The 27,363-nt window shown below is 42.1% G+C and overlaps 1 long non-coding RNA gene across 1 annotated transcript; it reads left to right on the plus strand.

Moving 5' to 3' along the window:
* Positions 1 to 10,852: 10,852 nt before the first annotated feature.
* Positions 10,853 to 22,222, plus strand: LOC131402391 (uncharacterized). Its single transcript, XR_009218623.1, has 3 exons — positions 10,853 to 10,956; positions 14,267 to 14,380; positions 22,088 to 22,222. It is a non-coding gene; the product is annotated as an uncharacterized LOC131402391 (long non-coding RNA).
* The last annotated feature ends 5,141 nt before the right edge of the window (positions 22,223 to 27,363 follow it).

Consider the following 27,363-nt stretch of genomic DNA (forward strand, 5'->3'; position numbering starts at 1 on the left):
TCCCCTTCCATTTCATCTTTCTTTCCTTGTGATGAGCCCTCCCAAGTCTTTTAACAATTTGTCCTTTTAAATTATACACAGTACTTTCTTATTTTATTATGTGTGGTTACTAGAAAGCCTTCCAAACTCATAACCGTCTGCTGACATGGAGAATATGTGATTTCAGAATATTATGTTTTGTACACATTTATGAAAAATTATCCAGAATATGAACCTGTTCCCTTTTATTTCTCCTGTCAGGCTAGCCCTGTCCCTAATTCCCTTTCTTTAACTAGAGATGATCACAAGAAACAAATCAGGAACTTACTGATTTGTTTGGAATGTTCTCTTTCTCTTTCCCTGCTCTAGACCACAGGAAGACTGGCAGAGCCATGACCTTTTTGTGATTATAGTCTTGGATCTCCTTTTGACCAGTATCATCTTTTGACTAATTAAATTTGACTTCAAAGTTCTAGTTTACTATCTTCATCAGATTGATTTTTTCAGCTGAAGCACCTGGTACAGTGACTGGCACATGTTGGCATTTGATAGTTAATGGTAATCTGATAGTGTGGTTCTGGAAGTCAAGATGCAGGGACATACATGACATATAAAGGGAATGGCCAACCTCTTTTTTTTTTTTTAAGTCAGAAATGAACTTGGCTTCTGTCTCTCCTACTCTGACTCTTAGCAATTTGATAAATTTAATTTCTAGCATCAATGAATCAGAATCCTGACAAAATGGACAGTTTGTTTTATTTAGCCCTTTTCACTGAGAAGTGTTGGGTATGATGCACTGTAAGTAGAGCTTGTGCTTAGCATCAGTACATGAGGTCACCAGCGAGGCTCCAGAACTCTGCGAGTTCAACCAGGAAATCATCATCCAATTGGGTGTGATCAGAAGTTTTCCTAAAACCTGAGATACCTTCCAGAAACAAGATAATCAGGGCGGAAAATTGATCATAAAGGAAAATCGTAGACCAGGGAGCTGTAAGAGGCTCTCTGAAGCAAGGATGTGTGAGCAGCTGGAAAAGGGTCAGCCTGCAGCTGGGGAAAGGGAAGGCGAGAGGCAGAATTGAGCAATTATGTACTGGGTAGTACTGTTCTGCGGAGAAGGGTGCTGAGTCCGGGGTGGACAACTTGGGAAATGTCCTCTGGAGCGGGACAGTGGTGTTTTACCACACTTCACTGTGGCCTAACTGAAATCTTTAATCTTTTGTTAGAGTTAGGCTTAAGGTTGTTATATAAACTTGATATGCTAATGTTTATAATAATGGTAATAATTTCGATCATCTTTGAGTGCTTACTGTGTACCCGATGCTGTGCCAGCTGCTTTACATACATTATCTCATCTGCTGCCGCAGCCCTATGCAGTGGAGGTGTCGTTAACCTGCGCTTTACTGATAAAGAGACCTGGAATCTTTTCTGGGCCTATGTCTGGTGAGAGGAGTTCTCCTGCACTCAGGAGGGGCAGGTGGGCCAGGCTGGCTTTCCTAGTTTTATGGCTCCAGAGCTCCCTCTTCTGTTGTTCTCCCAGAATGTTTGTATGTGGCCTCTTACTTTCTTAGATCCCTTGGCTCTTTTCCCCTCCTCCACTTGAAATGGAAAGATTCTTCCTCTGCCGTTATTGTCCCAGTTAAGTTCAATTTAGAGTTCACTCCCAGCAGCTTCTCCTCAGTGCAGAGCTCTGCTGAAAGGGCACTTAGACTGGTAAGGTTCTGGAGTGGTAGGGCCCGGATTGCTCCTGCACCTACCGCAGTCCCTCTGTTCTAACCCTTGAAATGGACCTGCAGCCCCCTTCCAGATGGGCTGCCCTTCTCACCTCAGCCTGCCAGTGAGTACCGCTTGACGATGTGGAGGTTCTTGCATTCTCAGGAACGTCATTCATACTTTTGCTGTCCCTCCACTTCCTTCTGTACAATTGCAGATATAATGGGGGTTTAGTTGCTATCAGTAGTTTGTTCCACTTACTCATATTTTGTCACATAATTTTGTCATAGATATTATGCATGAATTTTTGGTTTGCTCTCCTAGTTGTTCTATCTTTTTTTTATATTTATATAAGGGAATTCAGGGAGATTTTTAAAAATAAAGGCTGTGCTGCCACTGTTTTCCTAGAATCCCTCTTATCATTTGATGTTTAAGTGAGTTACAACATTTTTGGGGAGATGTCTCAATGAAGTGTTAAGAGGCCCTATCCCAGCACTCCGGGAGCCAAATAAGAGATGTAGAGGGAGGGGAGGGAGGAGGCGATTGGGGAGAGGGAGAAAGGGAGGGCAGGGGGAAAGAGAGACTAGGGAGGCTGATGAGAGAATATAGCAGGCCTGCATCTCTGCTAGGGAGGGAACCAGCAGGCCACATTCCACGAGGGCTGCAGAAAAATTAGACCTCTTTCAATACAAATTTGAGATCTAAAAGTAGTTTATTCTGAGTGGAACAAGTTTACCTATGGTTTCAAAAGTTGGAGAGGAGACTCTAGGGGTCAAGTCTTGGTTGTTTAAGATTCAAATAAGGTAGGAGAGACTGGAATATGGCCAGGTTTCCAAGAAAGTGGGGCTAACAACAAACAAGCCTCAGGGAGAGGCCGTGTGTCAGTGTTGCAGTCAGCAGGCCCAGCTGAGCCTGAATTTAGTCCAGCCCAGGCTCCAGATGTGAGTGTAGAAGCCTCCAGATAATTCCAGTCACCTGTGTTCCACATCACCCCGTGATATTCAGACTGAGGTCCCTGACATTGCAGAGCAGAGACAAGCCACCTGCCCTGTGCCCTGTCCAAATTCCTGACCCGCAGAAGCCATGAGCATAACAAAAAGTTGTCGATTGTTGTTTTACACCACTAAATTCAGGTTAGCTATTACAAGCAATAGAAAACCAGAATAGCCATGGTGATTGGTTTGGCTGATGAAAGGAGATTAGCCATTCCAGATTTTAAGAGAGGAATGGCTGGAGCACAGGCCTGGAGACAGACCAGCATGGCCCATGTCTAGGGAACTGTTGGTCACTCCAGCTGAAGGAGTGGCTCATGTGGCAGAGTATAGCACCACTGCAGGCCAGGGGAACACATTCAGGGGCTACAGGGGTCTTTCTCTTATCCCTCCACACCCAGCACATGAACAGCCCCTCGATCCTGCTTTGTGCTGGCCCAGCCACACCAAGAGCAAAGATTCTGCTGTTACTGGTATTTATAAAAAGGAGACATGGTAGGGGAGCAGAGTGACAGGGGTAGGATCGTCATTTTAAGATACCTCCCTTAAATTCTTTTCAATGAAATGTAAATTTGAATTATGGAAAAGCCATCCATCAGAGTTCTTTTTTCAAACTTGGCTTTCTGGCCTTGTTGAACATTTACCTATTAATTATCTTGATATACCAGGCTACAAATAACGGGAACACTGTCTCGAACTGCCTTAAACAATAAACACATTTTTGTTTATTTCTGAAAGTCCAGGAGTAAAGCAGGCCCTGGGATTGGTTGATACTGCCCTTCACTTTTGTCATCAAAGACCCAGGTCCTTTCCGTTTCCCTGCTCTGTCATCCTCAGTGCTGACCTCATCCTTAGGCCAGGAACAAGATGGTGGCAGCAGTGTTCTTATGGACTGAGTTGTGTCCCTGCAGAATTCATATGTTGAAGCCTGAACCCCCAATGTGATGGTATTTGGAGATGGGCCCTTAGTGGGTAATTAAGGTTAGATGAGGTTATGAGGGTCAGGCCCTCGTGATGGGATTAGTGCCCTTATGAGAAGAGACCTGAGAGAGCTCTCCTCCTCTCTCTGCCCTGTGAGGACACAACAAGAAGGCAGCCGTCTGCAAGCTAGGAAGTGGGCCCTCACCAGGAACCAAGCCAGCCAGCACCTTGATCTTAGACTTGATCAGTTCCTTATGGCTCATCTTCCCTTTTATTCTCTTAAACTTATATTTCTCACCTTTTGAAGAGCAGTTGTTGAGCTATTGGTGATAGACTTCTAGAAAAACGAAACTTATTTTAAGGTGGGATTTGATAAGGAACATTTGAGCTTGATAACTGAGTGGGAAAGCTTCCATTCAGTGATGGCTTTTGTGAGGGAATCTGTGCAGATAGGCCAAGCAGATAAGAAAAACTCAAAAAGCAATAAGTGAGACCTTGATATGTTTTCTTGTGCTTTTGTACTGAATCTCACTATTTTGAGTCCCAGTTAGGAGACTTACAGTATTACTTTAACCTACAAGAGAGATGTGAGGAGCACTTCTGAACACCTTGTGTTTAATGGCCTTCAACTAGTTGTCTAACTTTTTTCTATTTTCCTTTGTCAGTGTAAATTCATTTTAATTTGCTTGTCATTTTTGTGGACTGGAAGTGTGTTTGAATCTGCTGCTTAAAACAATGCTAGATTCGTTTTCTTTAGTGCAGTGATTCTCAGATATATTCCAGTAGAATTCTCCTGCTATTGAGTCAAGTGGTCTTTTCCAATTTTTAGGAAAATAAATCTTTGTAATTTTGAGAACTTCCTCAAAATTATTTTAATAAAACTTTGGTTACCTGCTATAGCTTGCCTACTGGAAGAGAAAATGAATGAGAGTACCAAATGAATAATAATGAAAAATGTGAAATCAGCTGATCCTGTTAGGTTTGATAGATTGGTTTTTCATCATGGGTATTTGTGTTAGTGGTTTGATTTTTATATTGTATACATATATTCATTGTCCGCTAGTAAAAATGTTCCTAATTTGTGTGATGAAATGACGTATATCAGTACTTCATGATATTTTACAGAAAGTTCTAAGAATTCCAGGTGTTCTGCCACCTTAAACATTGAAAAGCACTACTTTCTAGGATAATTGAATCCCTAAAAGAATTTCCAGTGCTGGGTCTGGGATTGATGGTGCTTGCTGATCAGATGTTATATATTACATGGATGTATGCTGGACATGGTTGTTTTGGAGCATTATTACATCTGTAATCATGGGCACAGCTGAAACTGGTTTCTGCTGTTTTGAAAGGTGTACTTACCTGGAATTGGGGATGTGCTTGTCTTACATCCCCTGAACTTCCACACTGACGAGAAGCCTTTTCACCTGGCTCCCAGGGTCTACCCAGGTGGGCATTATTTCCTAGCTTGCATCCAGCCTGCCTTTCCTCCCGGTTAATCCCCTTTATTCATTCATAATGATGGTTTGTTATCATTCACTTTCTTGTTTCTTTTGGCTTCCTTTTAGCAGCTTCTTAGGTGAATGAGCATTTGAATAATAAATTGATTCAGCTTCTTCATTTTAATACAGTATTGGCCCTCTGAAGGAGCCAGCAGAAAACCAGCACAATTTTGTCAGTAATTCTGTCTTTGATTTCTACCATACTCACATAGCAGGAGGCAATCGTTAATAGCCAAGTGTTCAGTCTCCTTCCTGCTGGTGCCCTCCCAGGGTGCTGCCACTCCCATCTCATTGTCATCATGGAGGTGGGCCCCGAACAATGAACAATGAGTCAGAACCCAGGGAGGGACCTGCCCTACAGGTCTGAGCTCTCCCTCAGTGGAGGGTGACTGCCCTAGACCCCATTCCCATTCATCAGAGTTAATTGGCTTCTAAGGAGACTCACTTATCCCAGAGAAGTGACATACTAACTTATTTCAGAGTCTGAACGTTGCCTGAGCCCTCAGTAAGCCCATCCACCATCCCATCATGCCTTCTGATTTGCCTTCTCCCTGGATCCCCTCACGTAGCATAATCTTTGCCAGCCCAGTCTGGTCCTCCTTGTCTCTTCTCTTACAGACGCACGTACACCTGCACATGCACATACACACATGTGGAGACAGATGGAGAGCCGTGTAACAGCAAAAGTCTGGTGTTTTGTTTTATGATCCTCTGTTAGTCCTTAAGCTCCAGCAAAGATGATTCTACCCTGAAAATATCAGATGCCCTTTTACAAAAAGCGCCCTCTAGAGTTTAATTATAGAACCAATTATGATAATGTCTAATAAAAAAATTTATTATGTTCATAGTATTCTTTAAATTTAGTCAAAATACAAGGCCTGATTGTATTACATTTCTGAAAGGTGTCGGGGGAAGAGGGGGAATCTCCCTCTGCCCTTTTCCTTAAGGTTCTTATGGCTGACCAAATAACAAGACAGGTTAGCAGGAGAAAATAATACCAAGTTTAATAACATGTATACATGGGAGAAAGCAGGGACACTGCGTTTCTCAACACAATAGCAGAGATTCTCGTCTTAAATACCATGTCCAACCAAAGACAAGGAGGATGTTGGGGGCGGGGGTGTTAGTTACAGGAGATTATCACTAAAGCACTGTAAACAAGAGTAAGGCTTATTATGCAGTTTTAAGGCCTCACCTTCTACATTGATAAGTCTCTAGAAATGAGGTCATCCCCTCTCTTCCCAATACAGAGAGGGAGATACCTTTACAAATGGAGACTTCCCTTGTAAATGATTGTCTGGTAACCTCTTGCAGGGCCATCTAGAGCATGTGGCCAGAGAGACAGAACTTCCGATAAGATGGGCTTGTTGGTGCCTTTTCTATTGTAACCTCTATCCTACATTATCTTTATAGCAGTCATGATAATAACTCCTTCCTGAAACAGATCTTTTGTTTTAAATTCTTTAGGCAGTTTGGGAGGGGCAACTCAAATATTCTTCCTGAGTTCTCTGAGTCCTTATTGTCTTCAGCTCGAAATAATCTGCATACCAGAGTGGTGCTTCCTGGGGTAGCTTGCCCTGGAGCACTATCAAAGGCATAAAGTTGTATGATAAGACATTTACCCTCCATGTTCTTTTTTGCAGCAGATATTTAAAGCCAGGTCACTTTAGGTGACTGGCTCCATAAATCTGTTGTGTGCACCTCAGATTGGAGGGTGCAGCCAGCACCCTAATGACAACACCCCTCTGGCGACACATCTGTGCTGATTTAAAGGAAATCCAGGGAGCAAGAGTAAATGTTTCCAGTGTTCACCTTCCCAGCAAAGAGGATTTTTATCAACTCAGGTGTTAAGTTTGGGATCCACAGACCTATCAAAGAGCAAATTAAGAACACATCCATTTCAGGGCCAGCCCCGTGGCTTGGCGGTTAAGTGCTCACGCTCCGCTGCTGGTGGCCTGGGTTCGGATCCCGGGCGCGCACCGACGCACCACTTCTCTGGCCATGCTGAGGCCGTGTCCCACGTACAGCAACTAGAGGGATGTGCATCTATGACATGCAACTATCTACTGGGGCTTTGGGGTAAAAAATAAATAATAATAAAAAAAAAAGAACACATCCGTTTCATAAAGGAACCATCCTTTATGCAGCCATCGCTAATGACTCGGCTGCTAAAATCTCATTATGGGTTCAGGCTGGTTATCTCTGTTTAAGGGTAGAGGGAAACACCCTATTATAAATTCTCTCAGGCCTCCCAGCACCTCATTAAGCAACTTAAAAAACAAAAAAAGGAAAGGTGATATGGGAGAAGGAGTAGTTCTGAAAATTAAAATGGAACAGAATGATGTTTTGAAGCCAAAGAGGGGGAAAAGGCAAGGGTTTTGCTTGTGAGGCCTCTGCTACAATAAAGAGGACCTTAACGCAGACAGACCGTACCCTACAAAATGCAGCCCATAATTCAAGCTGTCAGCTTAATCACGCTGTTTCCAGGTATGGAGAAGGAGCCCTTGTTTCCTGGGTCCAGAGAGAGAGCCTTGTTTGCTGACCCCTAGCTGCAGCCTGCCGCTGCAGACCGCCCCGCTCTGCTGGCCTTTGTGTTGCTGTCCCCTCCTTCCCTCATTTTTGGCATTGTGTTCCCTTCAAGTGGCCCCCTGGAAGGGACCACCCAGGGGGCTGCACAATGGGGACCAAGGGAGCCACCAAAACATAGGTTTTGTAAGACAGCCCGTTAAAAGAAAAATACTCTTTAACTATGTATGTGTTTGTCCTTTCTACAACTGTTTTGTGTGGCAAACAAAACCCCGTATACAGACTTCTCTGTAGCCGCACATACAGCTGTTCCAGCCATTGGGTGTCAGGCTTGAGATAGTTCCTCCCAGTTTATTTTCCCAGGGCACTAATTCTTGATGTGGTTTATATTTACATGTTTGGATTTATGGTCAGGAAACTTGATATCAGAGTAAACAAATTGCACTGGCTTTATGAAACTATTTTATCAATAGTCTTCAGAATTGGTGGCATTACTCTTGGGTGAAACTTGTCTGTAATGCTACTTAACAAAAGCTAGCAGCCGGAATTCAGTTCTCAATAGCCATTTACACCTCTGTAAAAGGATTAGCTCTCGCCAATTGTTACACTGTTTAAATCTTAATTTGCATCTTTATGGAGGTAGGGCTTCTACAGACGTCTCTGGTTCTCTGATGTATTTGTGTACCTGTGGGTGGGTGGTCACTGGAGGTTTTCTCTTATTGGTGAAGGTGCTAAATTGCTTCAGGATGACCAGTAAGCTACACAAATTGAATTAGCATATCAGGGTTTGACTGACAACAGCCCGCTTTGGTTCGTTAGTTATATTTTGTAGCAGTTGTGGTCTTTGAGTGTTGGGTGCATGAATGCATTCTGTTACTTCTGTTTAGACTTAACAATTCTCATGGGTCTTAGGAGGATTTTAAATGTTGTTGATTGTAATCAACAAATTTCCTTGGGAATTAAATGTGAAAAACAGAACCAGAACATGATCAAGTGATGGTTTTATTTATTTATTTTTTTAATAGAGATAAAATATGCAACTAAGACTTTATTTATTTATTTATTTATTTATTTATTTATTTATTTATTGGTGAGGAAGATTGTTCCTGAGCTAACATCTGTGCCAGTCTTCCTCTATGTTGTATGTGGGATGCCACCACAGCATGGCTTGATGAGCGGTGTGTAGGTCCGTACCCGGGATCAGAACCTGAGAACCCTGGGCTGCCGAAGCAGAGCGCTCCAACTTAACTACTATGCCACCGGGCCAGCCCCAAAGTGATGGTTTTAAAAGTAATCTTTTCTATCCAGGCCATGTGTTCTTAGTTTAAAGATCAAAACCTTCTTATGTTTTGGAAGGAGGGTAGGGTCAAACCCATGAGAAGGAAGAAGTTGAGTGTGCAGGCCAGTGTTCTGCAGGCACTGGAATGGGAAGCAAAGGCCGGTCATGTTGCCCTTTGCCCACCGTTCTGTATATGGGCTGTTCCTAAACCCCACACTCAGAACTACAGACCACCTCTGCAGATGATGCCTTTTTGTCGTTGCTCATTTAGCAATACAATTTCCTTCCCCAAAACGTTGTTCTGGATGTGACCAACTGTGGTGCTTTATTATTCTTCAGTCTCATTAAAAATACAGTAAATGTATTTTATAAAACTTTTTAAAAGTAACATTATATTATGTAAATTATGAAGTAAACTCATTACTAGTTATGGGCAGTGATTACCACACCATTTTGAGACTGTTGTTCCCTAGAGAAAATAAAACCTGAAAGTCATGCCTTTAGTGCTGCAACTGAAACATGTCCACTCTGATAGAACACCCACGGGAATGTGTGGAAGTTACCTGGTGGGGTTAAGGAAAAGTTTATTTTCTACAGCCCTCATACAGGGTCATTTTTGCCAAAAAGTAATTCTCAGTTTGCAGTACTGAAAGGAAAAGCATGGCACTTTTTCTCTCTTCCTTGCTTCCAAAAAAAATTGTACCTTCCTTTGAGTGTTCCCATTAGCCTGGAGTGGAGTTGTTTTCTTTTAAATTATCTCTTAAATTCTGTGTGACTGAAAGATGAAAATGAAGCTAGAAAGCAATTACTTTAAATTTGGCCAAAAATATTTATTTATTATCTGCCTGCACTGTTGGGTAAAATAAAATATACCTCTTTAAAGTGCCTTTTGTGCTTCTAGAGATTACTTGTCATCCATCACGTTTGTCCACTTGCTGGAGTTCACAGAGACAAACTGATGGTAAGGCCCAGTGTGTTAGTGCCAGGTCCGTCTACATGTTCCCCAGGAAGGACTGGGCATGGGCTGGTCAGACTGATGCCCCTCCAGTTGGAATTATTTTGATGGGAATGCAAATAGAAGACATGAAAGAAATTGAGGTCTTGAATTCTAGGATAGTGTTTTTTATAACACATAGTCTTTAATCTTTAGCTCCATAGTGTTTGAATTCTTTAATAGAGATTTTTTCAGCAAAGGACTGATGAATATTTTGTAAGCTAAAGTCAGGTATCACGTGGAGAAATAACTACTAGAAACCCTAAGCACAGACCAACTTGTCTTTTAGCCAGAGAAGGTTCTGAGTTAATCGAGAGTAGACCATAAGCTCTGTGCAGACAGTACTTGTGGCCGTCTTATTGATCGCTCGTTGCCAAGCCATGGACGCCGTGGAAGCCCTGGACTGGTCTAACAGCAACCATATAAAAACATACTGTAAAAATAGGTGTCATGGATTTCTCTAATCTAGGTTTAAATCTTGGCCTGTCATTCAACTCGTGGTGTTAAGTATGTCTTCAGTATTGTGCTGAGTGCGACATGAAGCTTCAAGTAAGATAAAAATTCAGAAGTCCAATTGTTGTTCTCAACAAGCTTTTGGTCTTGTTGAGAAGACTAGACAGACATGACATAACTAGAGAACAGTACAATGTAGGATGTTGTCTGTATTGTGCTAAAGGAATTCAGGGATAAGAAAGATCCCTGTGAATGAGGTAGTCAGAGAAGCTCCTAGACAAGTATGAGAAGAGCTAGTCTAAGTAAGCCTGATATTTGGATTGATCAGATTGGAAAAGAACAAAGGTTATCTGGCATCTGTCCTGACTGGACAATCAGGTATTATTTAGCACTGGCATACCGTGGTGGGGTGGGGGGTGGGCATACAGGCAACAAAGGGTGCATTGTCTGTAGAGCATTTATAAACAGTAATAAAACCACTAAAACTGTTTTCTCTTATCACCATTCCTAAGAATGGCGGAGATAAAATACTCCTCCCTGGAGGGAGGCTGCTCCCACCCGAACACCCTGCCTATACCCCACTGTGGTACCCCAGCATTGGTGAGCATCTGCTAACTTCCGCCATTGTACCAGCATTTCAGAGGAGGTGCAGAAACATCAAGCCCTGGTCCTTGCTCAGGGTCTACCACCTGGGGTGGGAGGTGAGACTAGAGGCAGTCTAAGCTGGAGACCCCAAGCCTGCAGACCAGCTCTGTTTGTCCAGCATAGTATTTAACCTCCTTTTGAATTAGCTGCCAGATTTTTAAATTTGAGAGATGTCACGTAAAAATAAAACTAGCAATTGTGAATTTCCAGCTTCTCTTGAAAACTAGGAAGATCGACGTCACTGAGACACATTCCGCTGCGGGAGCTGAGAGTGACTGGCCCTTTGAGTGAGGCACACACCCCAGTTTTTCACGAGCCCACCCCACCAGCTGTGGGCGTTGACTTCCCCCCAGCTGAGCCGTGAATGACTGTTCTCCCTCTCTGCCACCCCCACCACTGCTCTCCCACTTACACACTCTTCCCCTGCCATCTAGAGCACAAGTTCAGTCTCCTGGCTGTGGTCTGGGTCTCGTGTCTGTCCCCTCACCAACTGCATCTGTGCACGGCTGCCAGGCTAACCCTCTCAAAAACACTGCTTTCAAGAAACCAGCCATAGCTCAGAAATCCGCAAGATTTATTACTATTTTCTCACCCGAGTTTCATATTGAATTTTATTTCCCATTACTATCTTATCACCACAAACAGCAACCCCCACCTGGCCAGACTTGTGTCCTTGCTGGTCCCGACACCCCTCCTACCCTGGCATTTCCTCACATCTTTGCCTGTGCCACCCCTTAGCTTAAAGGGTCATCTCCCCTTCTGTCTAAATCTTGCCCAGCTGAAGTTCCTCCTCCATAGTCAAGCCCTTGTGATGCCAAGGAGCTCTCTGTCTCTCTACTGCCTCACAACTCCTGATTGCCTTCCCAGTGATTATGTGCTCTCCTTTACTGCTCTGAAATTGGCTTACCTCCGATGGGCCTGTCTTCCTTTTCTTAAGGGCAGGTGTTATTTTGTGAATTGAGTGGTGACGAGATAAAGCCTTCCAGGAAGAATTAGGACCCAGATTTTGCCAAAGGAAAAAGAAGTATTATAGGTACTATAAGTCATATAGGCCAGGAGTCTGGAAGGTTTTTTGTTTGTTTGTTTTTTAATTTATTTTTTAAATTATTTTATTGAGGTCATATTGGCATATAACATTGTATAAATTTCAGGTATACAATATCATATATCAGTTTCTGTATAGATTGCTTTGTGTTCACCACCAATAGTCTAGTTTTTATCTGTGACCATACATATGTGCCCCTTTACTCCTTTCACTTTCCGCCTACTCCCTTCCTCTCTGGTAACCACTAATCTGTTCTCCTTATCCACGTGTTTATCTTCCACATATGAGTGAAATCATACGGTGTTTATCTTTCTCTGTCTGGCTTATTTTGCCTGGTGTAATACCCTCAAGGTCCATCTATTTTGTCACAAATGGCATGATTTTGTCTTTTTTATGGCTGAGTAGTATTCCACTGTATCTATATACCATGTCTTCTTTATCCATTCATCCGTTGATGGGCACTTGGGTTGCTTCCATGTCTTGGCTGTTGTGAATATTGCTGTGATGAACGTAGGGATGCATAAATCTCTTTGAATTGTTGCTTTCATGTTTTTGGATGAACACTCAGTAGTGGGATATCTGGATCATATGGTATTTCTATTTTTAATTTTATAAGAAATCTCCATACTGTTTTCCATAGTGGCTGCACCAGTTTGCATTTGCACCAGTTATGTATGAGGGTTCCCTTTTCTCCACATCCTCTCCAATATTTGTTATTTCTTGTCTTGTTAATTACAGCCATTCTGATGGATGTAAGGTGAAATCGCATTGTAGTTTTGATTTGCATTTCCCTGATAATTAGTGATGTTGAACATCTTGTCATATGCCTGTTGGCCATTCATGAACAAAATGAAAAAACAACCCACCAACTAGGAGAAAATATTTGCAAATCATATATCCAACAGAGGGTTAATTTCCGAAATATATAAAGAACTCATACAACTCAACAACAAAAAACAAAACAACCCCATCAAAAAATGGAAGGTTTTTGGCAGCAGAGCTCAGAGGTGAAGGATCCAACACAGGATGTAGCCCAGAGGGACTAAGAATCTTAGGCTTAGAGTTTAGACAAGAGCTTGAGACACGGCAAGGAACTGGAGCGCCCATAGGGTGGCCTAGGGTCCAGAATAGGGCTTGAATGAGAGGTGGGGGGGTGGGGGGGGTGGACATGACACGACATTTATATTTCCTGCCCAGGATAAAAGCCTGCTTCAGAGTCAGGGTGCCTGAGCCTACACTTGTCACTCGCCCTCTAATAGACAAACAGAGCACATCTCTTTCATCCTTTTGATATTAGGCACATGGCCATCAAATGGATCCAGTAACTTAACCCACTGTTGTACTAACTACAAGTTAGTAAGACGTTGCTAATTAACACATTGCTTTACAAGTTGCTTCATTTTCTTTTTGGAGTACATGTTGAATATTCCCAACTACGTATGTCATCAGCTTCTTTAAAGTAGAAATACTGTTTTGTCTTTGATATCTTCTCCTATAGCTTTTTAGAATCATGCTTTCCCCCAAATGGACATGTTTTTAAAGGAAGTTTCTAACCAGTCTCTTTGGAAGCTACTATGATACCGTGACAGACCTAACCTAAAACAGTGGCCAAATTGTTAGACTAGACCAGTCCCCCAGTAGACTGGAAATAGATAATGAAGGCTAAATCCCTCTTTCCCTCCCTTCCTCTTCTTACTAAAAATAAAGAAAATTGTATTGCAGTGGGATCTGAATGGAGAAATAATAGTCATTTTTCTGCGTTCAGAAATAGAGGACGTAACCAATATCCAGCCAGCAGTTTTCGATTTCTTAGCAGTGACGATTTAAGTAAATTTCACATGAGTTGTGGAGATCTAACTTTGTTATGATTGACAATAGAAAATTAGCCTTTTCTGCCGTTAAGATTATCTAGCATTCCTATCAGTCAGGTGGAATGTGGAATGAGATGGCACAGCTGTCGATTTGAAGGTCATTAAAGTCTTCAAAGGGTTAAAAGTTACTTCCACTGATGGATTTAAAACTGCCACATACACACAAACAAGGTTTTCAAAATGCCCCATTTTACATCTTTGTCGAGAGATAGTCTAGTTGCTGCATTTTTGTGTCTAGATTATATTACAGATATATTTCAATAAACCACGAAGAACCTCCGTAGATTCTAGAAGCTGGGCCATCTGTGCTTAAATAAACATCTCATGCAGCACCTGTTTTATTTTATAGGCTCTATAATCACAGTGACATTCTGAAAGAAGACCTTGAAGCCTGTGGAACAGCTGTCCTTCACCAGCCTCCGAGACTCTTACCTGGAGGTGGCAGCCATGAAAAGCAAGTCAGGTATTATTGGGATGAAATTGCTGCTGTGGAAGGATGGCCATTCTTGTTCCCAGATGCTTCCAAATGAAAACAAAACACTAGTCCACACGGTCACCACTGGGATAGACACTTGTAGTTGTCAGTTTAACTGTTTTATGGACTTGACCATTTACTTCTTTGTAAATGTATTTGTTTCTAATTGTTAATTGGATATATCCACTCAATCCCTACTCATAACAATGTTTTAAGGGCTTACTTGGGGGGAGGGAGCACAGGTAGCCTTCATCTGGTATATTAGCATACCTTCGTGAACAACCCAGGATATAATCTAGTCTAGCCACCACCCTAGAGGGATGTCATTGGCAAGTCCAAACCCCAGATGGATTCCTCAATTTCCAAGGTCATGCTGGTGATACAGGCCCCCAATCTAGAAGATACAGGCCCCCAATCTGCAAGTATGGTCTCTGGACCAGCAGCATCAACAAGACCTGGGAACACGTTTTCCCCGCCCAGGCCTCACTGAATCAGGAATCTGGGGGTAAGACCCAGCCACCTGGGTTTTAATGAGCCCTTAAGGGAACTACCCTCCCTCAGGTTTGAGAGCCACCACTTCAAGGATATCCCTTAAAGGCCATAAAGCTAGGATGAGAGAGAGAGGGGGTTAATTATTTGCAGGGTAGTTGGCCATGTGAACCATGATTCTTGTACATCCTTCCTGAGTCAATCAGAAATCTGTTCTGTACCCTCTACCCACCTTTTAGGTAGTGTGGGTTTCTTTTCATGGCCCCAGAAGCTTTGTGGCATCTGAGCGACTTATTGAGGTCATAGAATTACATATGTGTAATTTGTGTAATGGTTTGTCCAGTGTTGGCACCTGGTCGGTGCCTAATTCATGTTGCATAATTGTTGCCAGTGACCTAACTCTGATTTTTATTTTGGGGACTGACTATATTTCCTTTTATTAAAATATATCCCCACTATTTACTAGCAGAGAACAAATTATTTCTCGAGCATGGTCAGCAGATGAGTGTCTGTGAAAGCCCACCTGAAAGGACCTTGTTTCGCTGAGAGTGAGAGGGGCTTTGGGTCTGGTTATCTTATATCTAACATCATTTTCTCTACCTTCAGTGTGCCACATAGGCTGTTTTATGTTAATGATTTTCTTCAGAGTAGAATTCAGCATAAATCCCACGAAAGCGTGAGAAGTCAAGATGATGGTTTCTAAAAGGACCTTGGCACAAGAAGACTTGGCCAATCATATGTTCCATTTAACAGAGCACAAGATGAGGTTCACAAGTCCTGAAAGTGTATACATTACCTTCTGCATCTGTACTAGTGATCTCCAAACTGTGGAAAATGCTGGAAATGACCTTCCTGGTCAGTAACTTTTCAACCTGAAGCAGTAAAGGGCAATGCAAGAAAATCCTTTTTCCTGTTTTTTGTTCTTTGTTTTTTTTGTGAGGAAGATCAGCCCTGAGCTAACATTCATGCCAATCCTCCTCTTTTTGCTGAGGAAGACCAGCTCTGAGCTAACATCTATTGCCAATCCTCCTCCGTTTTTTCCCCAAAGCCCCAGTAGATAGTTGTATTTCATAGTTGCACATCCTTCTAGTTGCTGTATGTGGTACGCAGCCTCAGCATGGCCGTTCAAGCGGTACGTCAGTGGGCGCCGGGATCCGAACCTGGGCCGCCAGTAGCGGAGCGCGCGCACTTAACTGCTAACCCACGGGGCCGGCTCCCCCTCTTTCCTGTTGTTTTATCATGCAAGATAAAAAACAGCAGTCTTAAATACTCCTTTACAAGGCGGTGGAAGAAGCTGTCTGGGGCGGAGTCTTTCTGCACTCTGTAGGTCATTTGGTGATTATGTGTTGTGAGGCTCTGTAACCAGGCCCCTGTTTCTTTCTCACTGCTTTTTGTATCTGTTGATATACTATTTTGCATAAACCACAGTTGTGGTATGTGGCATAGAAAGCATATATGCATTTATAATTCTCTGTGCAAACTGACTTGTTAGACTAAATGATTCATTGTGTGACTCTCTCAGCCTACGCTGCCAAACTGTGATTGTGGGTGATGAGATAAAATATCTACATCTACTAGACTAGAGATTTGTATAGTTTCTCAACATGCATAATAGAGCATTGATTTCCATTATGAAAGGTTGCATTTTGCATGACTGTTGGTCTACAGTTATGTATAAATCAGCTTTCCCTAAGAAATGATCCTTCTTTATGACCAACACAAATTTTAAAATTAATATCTGGAGGCTGCAAGACTGCTTCTTTACCACAATCATTTTTTTAAGCCAGATAAAGAAGTCAGGAATGATTACTAATGTCAGTGTTATGTTCTGTTACGATTAGGATTGCCCTTTTATGCCCCATTGTGTGTTGTGACTGGGGGTGCTGTTTAATGCACACTGATTGTCACTGGTTCACTGTCTAGCCTTGGAAAAAGTGCCAAGTGTTTATATGACCTTTGAGAGATAAGCAGTCAGGTCTTTAAATACAGATTCTTTTTAAAGAGTTTTATTTATTTATTTATTTTTGCTGAAGAAGATTAGCCCTGAGCTAACATCTGTTGCCAGTCTTCCTCTTTTTTTGCTTGAGGAAGTTTAGCCCTGAGCTAACATCTGTGCTAATCCTCCTCTATCTTGTATGTGGGTCACTGCCACAGCATGGCTGATGAGTGAGTGGTGTGGATTCACACCTGGGATCCGAACCCGTGAAGCAGGGCTGCCAAAGTGGAGCACGCCAAACTCAACCACTAGGTCACCAGGCCAGCCCCTCTAACAAGTTTTAATCATGGCATCGGGCTCCTTGCTGCTCTTCTTGCTCTAGCCACCCTCTGTGCCCCTCAGTGCCCAGGAATTATTGTTGGACACTCCCCTAAGTGATATATTCCCATCTGCTTTGAGATCTCCCCTGGACCAAAGCAGTCAACTGGTCAACTTGATAAACTATTTCAGAAACACAGATTTGGAGAGAATGATCTACTTTTGTTCCTTAATTGTTAATGACACTGATGTCATTAGAATTCTAAGCCAGGCAGAGTAGGAAGGCTCTAATGGGTTATGAACTCCTTAAAGCCTGTTGAAGAGAACTGTGTTTGGTGTGGCGGCAGCCCTGCTTGTGCCCCTGACCCAACCATGGCTGTCGAGGTCTATCTCTTTACTATAATCTCATCTGCAAAATGGGGTACCTGCCCCACAGCGTACTCTAAAAGATAGTGAGAAGACTTCTGAATTCCTGCTCACAAAGTGAAGCATCTTAAAAGGAAAAAGAACAAAACCGTTCCTATCATCATTATTGATTTTTGTTATATCAGGGATTAAGTGTTCAAAGACCTTCATATGAAAGGTTTACGTTATTAGGTGGAAGACCAAGTTGTTATTTTAGACAATCGTGAATTATTAAAATATAATTCATGTCATTTGGGGTAATTGATAAAAAATTTGTTCATTATTGCCTTCTGGAAAACATATTTTAACATAAAAATGATTACTTAAGTAATTTTATCTTATATGAAATCCATATTGAGAGTACTCATTATTTTATTTTTTTTCCAGGTGCAACTAATTAATTGTCTCTTGTTAGTGGCTACTTTCAGATACAGTTGCCCAATTGTGCTCTCAAACTCATGCTGAAAAATTGAGTCAGCTTTATATTATTTGGATTATAGTATGTAAAAACCTCTTTATTTTATTCTGCCTATTATGTTCAGAATAAAATTCAGGGTACTTACTATTTTGTCTGCATTTAAAACTTTGGTCAAGTTACCAATCTGTTGTAAATCAGTTGTAATTAGGAAATGTTGGTACATTTACTTAAATTGCAGTTTTCTGATTGGAAGCCATTCCAAGTGTATGAAGTTAATTATAGACTGTTTAAAGTCTATTCTTTTATTATCTTTTTAATTAAAGGAGTATATAATTTAGCTGACATTGAACTTTGTTTTTTCTCTGTGGCATTGATGTTATAAATTTTCCAATGTAAAGTAGACGAAAGAGAAAAAAAAAACTCCTTTAAATCCTTTGTACCTTGGGCCGGCCCAGTGGCACAAGCGGTTAAGTGCTCGCGCTCCTCTGTGGCAGCCCGGGGTTCGCTGGCCCGGATCCCAGGTGCACACCAGCGCACCGCTTGTCAGGCCATGCTGTGGCGGTGTCCCATATAAAGTAGAGGAAGATGGGCACAGATGTTAGCTGAGGGCCAGTCTTCCTCAGCAAAAAAGAGGAGGATTGGCATTGGATGTTAGCTCAGGGCTGGTCTTCCTCACACACACACACAAAATCCTTTGTACCACTTTGCAAATTTTCTGATTTGGTGTGTTTATGTAGAAACATGGGCAAGACTCCATGCAAGGAGAGCCATGGCTGTTGTACTCCTCACCCAATTTGTCCTGAAATCAATCTGCATGAAAGCCTGGTTTTGTGCTGTAAGTGTTGGCTTAACTGTTCAGAAGTCACAGAGTCTAGATGCTGTACCTCCTTCCATAGCTCATTTGCTATTTGACCCCATGCAAGTCAATTAATGGGTTTTGTCCTTTTGTGAGGTATGTATAATAATTATAGGAAACCTTAGCTAGTTCTTTCATACCAGAGCCCAAAGGATGGTTACAATTGGTGGGGACATTAGTAGCCTCTTGCCTTGGCTTTGCCTCTGCAGAAGTCACGTGTATCAGTCACCAGCGAGACGGTCTCTGATAATTCAGTCCATCCCAACTACTTGAACTAACTTAATTCACCCTACTTCAACTTGTTTCCAGGTTTAACTCAACCTAAGTAAACATCTTTTCAGACCAGAAGCACAATTGATTTACTCATTATGAGAAATGAAACGGCTGAATGGACTAGAATTTGCTGGTAGCCTGTGATTGCATTTTCCCGGTAGGGAAATCTCTTGTGAAACCAAATGTAGAAAAAGGTTGCTTCATTTACATAGAAACAGAACAAAGGAATTGGGTGCATTATGACATTGGTGAGGTCTAGACAGAACCAAGAAAGGCAAGTTGCTGAAGGGGCTTTCTACCAAACCAGCCAGAAACCTTAGAATCATTCTGGGAAGTTTTTAAATAAGTTCAAGGATTCCGATGACCCATCCCACTTTATTCAACTCTTGGGAAAAACTAGAGTTAGGTCAGGCAAAGATTATAACAATTAAGATTTATTAAAGAAGGTTCTGAATTGTACCTAGACTTATTTTTTTTCCAAATATTTTCTTATGAAAATTTCCAAACATACAGAAAAGTAAAAGGAACTGTGTAATGAGCATCCATATACCCACCACCCAGATTCTACCATTGACATTTGATTGCACTCCCATATGTGTGTCTCTTCATATTTCCATCCATCCATCAGTCACAATCTCTTATTTTTATGCATTTCCAAGTAAGTTGCAGACATTAGTATACTGTTTTTTAACTTTTTACTTTGAAATTTTTAAAACATTCACAAAAGCCGCTATAATAACATAATGAAGTCCCATGTACCCCTCACCCAGATCCACCAGTTGTCAACATTTTGCTAGTCTTGTTTTATCTTTCCCTCATCCACACTTTTTTCTTTGAGTAGTTTAAAAGAGACAACATATTTTACTTATAAATACTCACAAATACTTATATCTCTAACATATAAGGATGTAATACATTACCATTTACCAAGATTCTTTACTTTATCTGATACCTATTTCTTGTGAGTTTGTCTTGATTATCTCAAAAAAGTCATTTTACATTTGCTTTGTTTGTATCAGGATCGAAATGCTATCACCTGTAAACTGCTGGTTCAATCCAGATACATGATGATACTCCAGCCCAGTTATTTTGGCAAGACAATGTCATAGGTGGTGCTTGTACTTCGTTTTTTTTTGTGTGTGTGTGAGGAAGATCAGCGCTGAGCTAACATCCGATGCCAGTCCTCCTCTTTTTTTTTTTTTTTTTTGCTGAGGAAGATTGGCCTTGAGCTAACATCCATGCCCATCTTCCTCTACTTTATACGGGATGCTGCCACAGCATGGCTTGACAAGCGGTGCGTTGGTGCACGCCCGGGATCCGAACCTGCGAACCCCAGGCCACCGAAGCAGAGTGCACGCACTTAACTGCTGCGCCACCGGGCTGCCCCAGTGCTTGTACTTCTTATTACACCCCCCTCAGGCCGCATGTGATGTCTGGTTGTCATGTTGTTAGGAAGACTGCTCTGTGGGTTTGAACATTGATAGACTGATGCTTCAGTATAAAGTTTACTGTTATGCAGTTTCCACAAAATTGTGATCATTTCCTAGATGCATTCATTAATTTGGACTTACAAAATGGTGACTTTTCTAATTTGTTAATTTCTTCTGCATTTATTAGTTGGAAGAACTTTTCCCAGCAACTACTTGTTAATTGTGAAATGCATTTTTTGACCACAAAGGCAGGATAAATGCTTGATTCTATCCCTTTACTTACCAATTTTCAGAATATCAAGTTGTTACCCTAGCAGCCTCCAAAGGTTTGTTTATTTGTTTATATTTTTAATTTTGGTGAAACACACATGACATAAAATTTACCATCTTAACCATTTTTGAGTGTACAGCTCAGTAGTGTTAAGTACATTCACATTGTTCTGCAACAGATCTCTAGAACTTTTTCATGTTACAAAACTGAAACTCTGTATCCATTAAATAGCTCTCCATTTCTCCCTCTCCCAGCACCTAGCAATCACCATTCTGCTTTCTGTTTCTATGAATTTGACTACTCTAGGTGTCTTATGTAAGTGGAATCATAAAGTATTTGTCTTTTTGTGACTAGCTCATTTTACTTAGCATAGTGTCCTTAAGATTCATCCATGTTGTAGAATGTGACGGGATTTCCTTCCTTTTTGAGGCTGAATCCAAAGATTTTTTATTATTTTTAAAACTTTTTATTATTTATTTTTTAAATGAACTTGTACATTTTTATATATTTGCTGTGTTTAAGTCCATTGCACTCATTGTTCTTTTTGGTGCTCAAATTGTCCCATCTTTGGCCAGCAGGAACCCTTTCAAGATGGCCTCTGAGGCCTTTTGACATGACTCAGTAGTCTTTGATAGCTTCCATGCTTTCTGGTATGACAAAGTTTTCCAGGCTCATCTTGTACATTTCCTGCCCCAGAACTAGAACAGGGCATTTCCCTAAGGGAACCTGGTTCCTTTTAGTATCTAAATACCGTAGTCTAGGCAGCAATATAGGCTTCCTTTTAACTCTTTCCTAATAATATCTTAATTTTTAAAAAATTTCATAGTAAGTATATAACAGGAATCAACTGTTGTTGAGATGGAAATGTGATCTGTTTCTCTTAACTACACTTAAGAGGAGGCTGACTATCTGTGCAGTGATTTGAAACCATGGCCGCGCATTAGAATCGCTCTGTGAGCCTTAAAAAATCCCAATGGCTGGACCACACCTCAGGCCAATTTTACTAGACTCTGTAGGGGTGGCATTAGGCACCTGGATTTTGCAAACCTCCCCAGGTAGTTCCAGTATGCAGCCAAAGTTGAGAATGCTCATCTAGCAATGAAATCATAACCAAAATAAAATTAAAAAAGAAATACCAAGACTCTGGAAATTCCCTTAGTCCAGAATATATTAGGTTCTAGACTTTTCTGGATGAACTATCTTTTACCAACTTGATTAAGGGGCCTTTGAAAATATGGGAATCTCATAAGTAACCCAATACTACAAATTTCTAATGTGTCTCCTATTTCTGTGTTACAGATCTGAACAAGCGTCAGCCTCAGGCTTGTTGAGGGCACAGTTGGGTCAGCACATGGCCACCTTGAAAGAACGTGATAATTCTATCACAGAAGAGGTAGCTAAGAAGTCTGAAGTTTTCCTAGTCACAAACGTGGACCAAAGGACAGGGGTTAGTAATTTTTATTTTTTTTAATAAGTTTCAAGATGTACAAATTATTCATTTAAGGAAATAGTCATGTTTTTAACAATGGTTAACATATTTGAAAAAAGATTAAATAATAGTGAGGTTTTATGGTTGGTTTTAACTTTCTGCTCTCAGGCCTTTTGCATAGTGTTTTATGTAGGAATCTCAACTCCTTACATAACGTTGATTCAGGTTTTGGAGCTAACCTAATTAAGCATATCTACCCCAGCATTTTCCAAGGAACTTAGAAGCCTCTTGTGGCATCCTGGTTTTCTTTCTCCACTCCATCCAGACCCGGGAAACAGAGCCGTCTTCCGTGGCTGACGTGTGGGCTGGGGGCGAGAAGGTCCGAGGGAGTGGAGCCTTGCTGTGCCGGGTCCAGCCTAGGCCAAGGAGTTGGTGTTTATTGAGTAGATTCTGAAAAGCCGGTAGAGCTTTGCGAGCGGGGCTGTCATGAGGTCTCTGCTGCGCCTTGGGGAGTTCTGTCTGCTTGGAGTGGGACTGAGACGGGGAGGAGCGGGCCCTGCTGTGGGCCAGACAAGACAGCGAGGGGCCTGACTCAGGAGCTGGCGCAGAGGGGAGCGTGAGCTGCTGAAGAGACCAGGGAACCCACGGAGCAGACTCCCAAGGAAGGCAGGAGGGGCCTGACTCAGGAGCTGGCGCAGAGGGGAGCGTGAGCTGCTGAAGAGACCAGGGAACCCATGGAGCAGACTCCCAAGGAAGGCAGGAGGGGCCTGACTCAGGAGCTGGCGCAGAGGGAGCGTGAGCTGCTGAAGAGACCAGGGAACCCATGGAGCAGACTCCCAAGGAAGGCAGGAGGGGCCTGACTCAGGAGCTGGCGCAGAGGGGAGCGTGAGCTGCTGAAGAGACCAGGGAACCCATGGAGCAGACTCCCAAGGAAGGCAGGAGGGGCCTGACTCAGGAGCTGGCGCAGAGGGGAGCGTGAGCTGCTGAAGAGACCAGGGAACCCATGGAGCAGACTCCCAAGGAAGGCAGGAGGGGCCTGACTCAGGAGCTGGCGCAGAGGGAGCGTGAGCTGCTGAAGAGACCGGGGAACCCATGGAGCAGACTCCCAAGGAAGGCAGGAGGGGCCTGACTCAGGAGCTGGCGCAGAGGGGAGCGTGAGCTGCTGAAGAGACCAGGGAACCCATGGAGCAGACTCCCAAGGAAGGCAGGAGGGGCCTGACTCAGGAGCTGGCGCAGAGGGGAGCGTGAGCTGCTGAAGAGACCAGGGAACCGACGGAGCAGACTCCCAAGGAAGGCAGGAGGGGCTCCAGCCCAGGAGCCAGATTTAGAGCGTTCCCGTCGTGGTCTCGTCATTCCCTGGAGAAGCCATATACTCAGAGAGGTGGCCTTTCCTTTCCTGAATTTAATGTCTTGTGCACGTGTCTAGTTTCATGTATGTTTTCTCATCCTTACATGTAATATAGGGTTTTCTGGCTTTGATGCTTTTTATTTTTATCGTGCGCAAAGTTCGAGGATTCTGCATGTGCCCCTCCCGGAGGCGCGGCTTGCCAGCTCTGCACTGAAGTCACACACCTGTGTCGCTGTGCGGTCCAGAGCCTCGGCCATCACCCCTCAAGCCTCTCAGAGCACCTTCAGTCCTTCTCAAGCCCCCCGTTCTTTGCCCCTTTGATTAAAAGAGAGTAGAAGTGCTTTTTTAAGCATTTCAAACATACAAACAGAGAGTGATAAAATGAACCCAGGAATCCCACGCCTCCCAGCCCAGACTCACATGTGTTGTTACCATTGCACCCTATTTATTTCAGACCTGCTCCTCATCTTCCTTCTCCTCATCTTCCTACCCCTCCTCCTTTTCCCCCTCCCTCTTGGCTTCTCTCTCTCCCCCTTTCACGCACCTTCCCTCCCTTCTTCTGCTCTTTCTCTCCTCTTCTTCTCCCCTCCTTTTCTCCTTCTCCTCCTCTCCCTCCTCTAACCTCCTTCCTCCCCAATTTCTTTCTCCTGAAATAAATTATTACGGAGATACAGCCCCTGTGCGCTTCTCCTCAAGCCCATGCCCCTTTTCAGAGGTAATCTTGTGCTATCCTTCCCACACATATTTTCATTTCACTGCACTTCCTGTGACTCAATAAATAACCTATAGTTTTGTTTTGTTTGAGGTATGATACCAGTTGTGTGACTGTTTTTTGAGAAAGAACCATGTTCTTGAGGAAAAACCTGTGTTTTTTAGATCCGTTCCACACCTATTGATAAATGTAGATCTTTTTTTTTTTTCTTTCTTTTTTTTTTTTAGGTCAGGAAGATTAGCCCTGAGCTAACATCTGTTGCCAATCCTCCTCTTTTTACTGAGGAAGATTGGCCCTGGGCTAACATCCATACCCATCTTCCTCTACTTTATATGTGGGATGCCTGCCACAGTATGGCTTGATGCACCTGCCATGCATATGTCCACGCCTGGGATCCCAACTTGTAAACCCTGGGCCGCTGAAGCGGAGCAGGGGAACTTAACCACTATGCCACTGGGCTGGCCCAATAAATGTAGATCCTAAGAAGGATTTGTTTTCCGGTTTTGTTGTCCATTTTATCTAGTACCATTTTGTAACAACATTGTACTCCATTCTTGTTCACTCAAGTAGGTCACATCTCAGCCGTGTCAAGGGTGAAGTAAGTAGTGGTCTACTGCCCTTTCCTATCTAGTCATCTTTTTTTTAAAAGGTGTCGTTTATATTAGAAAACGTATTCCCACTTCCAGACAACCAATCCACTCATAATTTTTCAAATAATAACTCCATTATTTTTTTTTTTAAAGGATCTCTCAGTGTTGCTTGGTTTTTTTTTTTTTTTTTTAATTTTATTTATTTATTTTTTCCCCCAAAGCCCCAGTAGATAGTTGTGTCATAGTTGCACATCCTTCCAGTTGCTGTATGTGGGACGCGGCCTCAGCATGGCCAGAGAAGCGGTGCGTCGGTGCGCGCCCAGGATCCGAACCCGGGCCGCCAGCAGCGGAGCACGCGCACCCAACCGCCAAGCCACAGGGCCGGCCCAATATCTCCATTATTAATGAGAAGGGGCTGCCCAATTAATAACTTATGAATCAAGTGCTATTCTGCCTCCCCTCGTAGGTTTTTTGTTCCCTTTTAAATCATCCTGATCTCATCTTAGTGACAATCATAAAAATTACCAATAAATTAATCACAAAATCTGTCCTTAAAAATCGAAGTAAGCAGGCAGTTTCTGAAACGGTTAGGTTGTGACTGAAGAAATGCACAGCCGTAAAGAACAATGTTACCAAAATGACGTGGGCAGGGCAAGCCTTGCGAACTTTAGAACAAAATGCTTTTGTGAGTTCTAGGACTGTTTTGATTTACATGTCATGCTTTTACTATTAGCAAAATCAAGTATCTTTGGTTGTTTCCCTGTATTGAAACAATATACACCTTTAGTAAATAGCATGAGTTACATATTTCTCTGTAGATAAAAATCTTAAAAATAAGAGATTTTCAAAATTTAAGAAAGTTCTACTAAAAATTACTTGGCTAAGAGTCTAATGAAGCTCAGAAATATTTACTTTGATCTCTTGGGTAAATGGCTAATTAAACAGTCACATGTAAATGATGTTTACCTGTGGGTCCCCTTGCTGTCAGCTAGAGTCAATCCTGTCTCTTGAGTAAATATATCATTAAAGCCGCTGAAACTCGGATTATGTCCCCTTGAGACCAGATAAGATCCACAGCACCCGCATACCCTATTAGGCAATTACATAATTGAGCTGCAGGCTTTTAAATCAGAAAAATTTATAATTCCTTGATGTGGGAAAAAAAATGAGTTGGGTGCTTCATTAAAACACAAAGTGCCTTAATACTCCTTCTCTCCTAACTGATCTCTGTTTCCACCCAGGAGAACTTCTCCAGGGAAAGCAGAGTGGCTTACTGGTGGCACTCATAGAGTGCCCCCACCACACATACCAGAAAGACACATGACTAGTCACAGAAATCCCTTCATCTCTCCCTAAGGATCGACTGTTCTCTTGATCTTCTCTCTTGAATACTCATTTGCTGGCTCATATGAATACTTTCCCCTTTCTTTTAATTGCTGCACAGATAAAATCCCCTTCGTATAACTTAGACATACCTTAGGTAATGATGCTTGCATTTCTCTTTAAACATTGAAAAATTACTTCTGGTGTGCAAGAGGAAGGTTCTTGAGGAAAAAGTCAGTTAAATCTGTGTATTAGGGGAGATTGTCATCTACTGTCTACATCCGTGGTTTTTAATTCTCTTGCTTTTCTGTATCTGCGTTAACAGCACTGATTTACATACAGAAGGAAATGTAATTTTATTAAATGCTTTCACATTCGCTTCTGTTTGTATTTGTACCATCCGTCGCAGAAATCAGATTCCTTTGGAGCTAGCATGTGTTTGTCTTAAAAAACTAGCAGGAAAAAAAAGAAAACCAAACTTGGAATATTAAGGTAAACAAAAAGGAGAAAATAAAATTGCCCGTTGACGTTGTGGTGTATGGTTTTTAATATTTAATATATTGGCAAACATGGGTTGTACTGTTTGTGTCCATAGCTTCTTTTTTTCCCACTTGTCACAAGTGAACTTCCTTTCATACCATCACATCTTCTTCTACATCATTCCCAACAGCTGTGCAGAGACCCCTGTGTGGCTATTCCACTGTCCCTTTAACCAGCCTCCTGTTCAACATTTAAGTTGTTTTTAATTTTTCCTGTAGTAAAAAAATTTCAAAGAACATCTGAGCAATTCAGTTTGTACAAATATCCATGCTATTTCCTTAGAATGAATTCCTAGATGTAGAGTTGTTAGGTCGAAGGGAATGTGTGTCTTTCAGCCTTTTGCTCTGCACTGCCAGATCTCACTCTGGAGGGGTCATCAAAGTCACAAGGAATGGAGGAAAATATATATATATATAATCTGAGCACTTTATGAAACTGGGTGCTATCAACTTTTTTTTTTTTAAGCACCAAATTGAGAAGTGCAAATGACATCCAATTTTTTTGTTCATTTGACCTTTATATTACCATTGAGGTCAAACTTTTCCCCTACCTATTTGTGAGCCCTTTGTGGTTCTTCTTTTATAATTTGCCAGTTCGTGTCCTTTGCTCATTTTTCTATTAGGTAATGTTTTT

Source organism: Diceros bicornis, unplaced genomic scaffold (genome assembly GCF_020826845.1).
Source record: "Diceros bicornis minor isolate mBicDic1 unplaced genomic scaffold, mDicBic1.mat.cur scaffold_1005_ctg1, whole genome shotgun sequence".
In the NCBI taxonomy this organism is placed as follows: domain Eukaryota; kingdom Metazoa; phylum Chordata; class Mammalia; order Perissodactyla; family Rhinocerotidae; genus Diceros; species Diceros bicornis.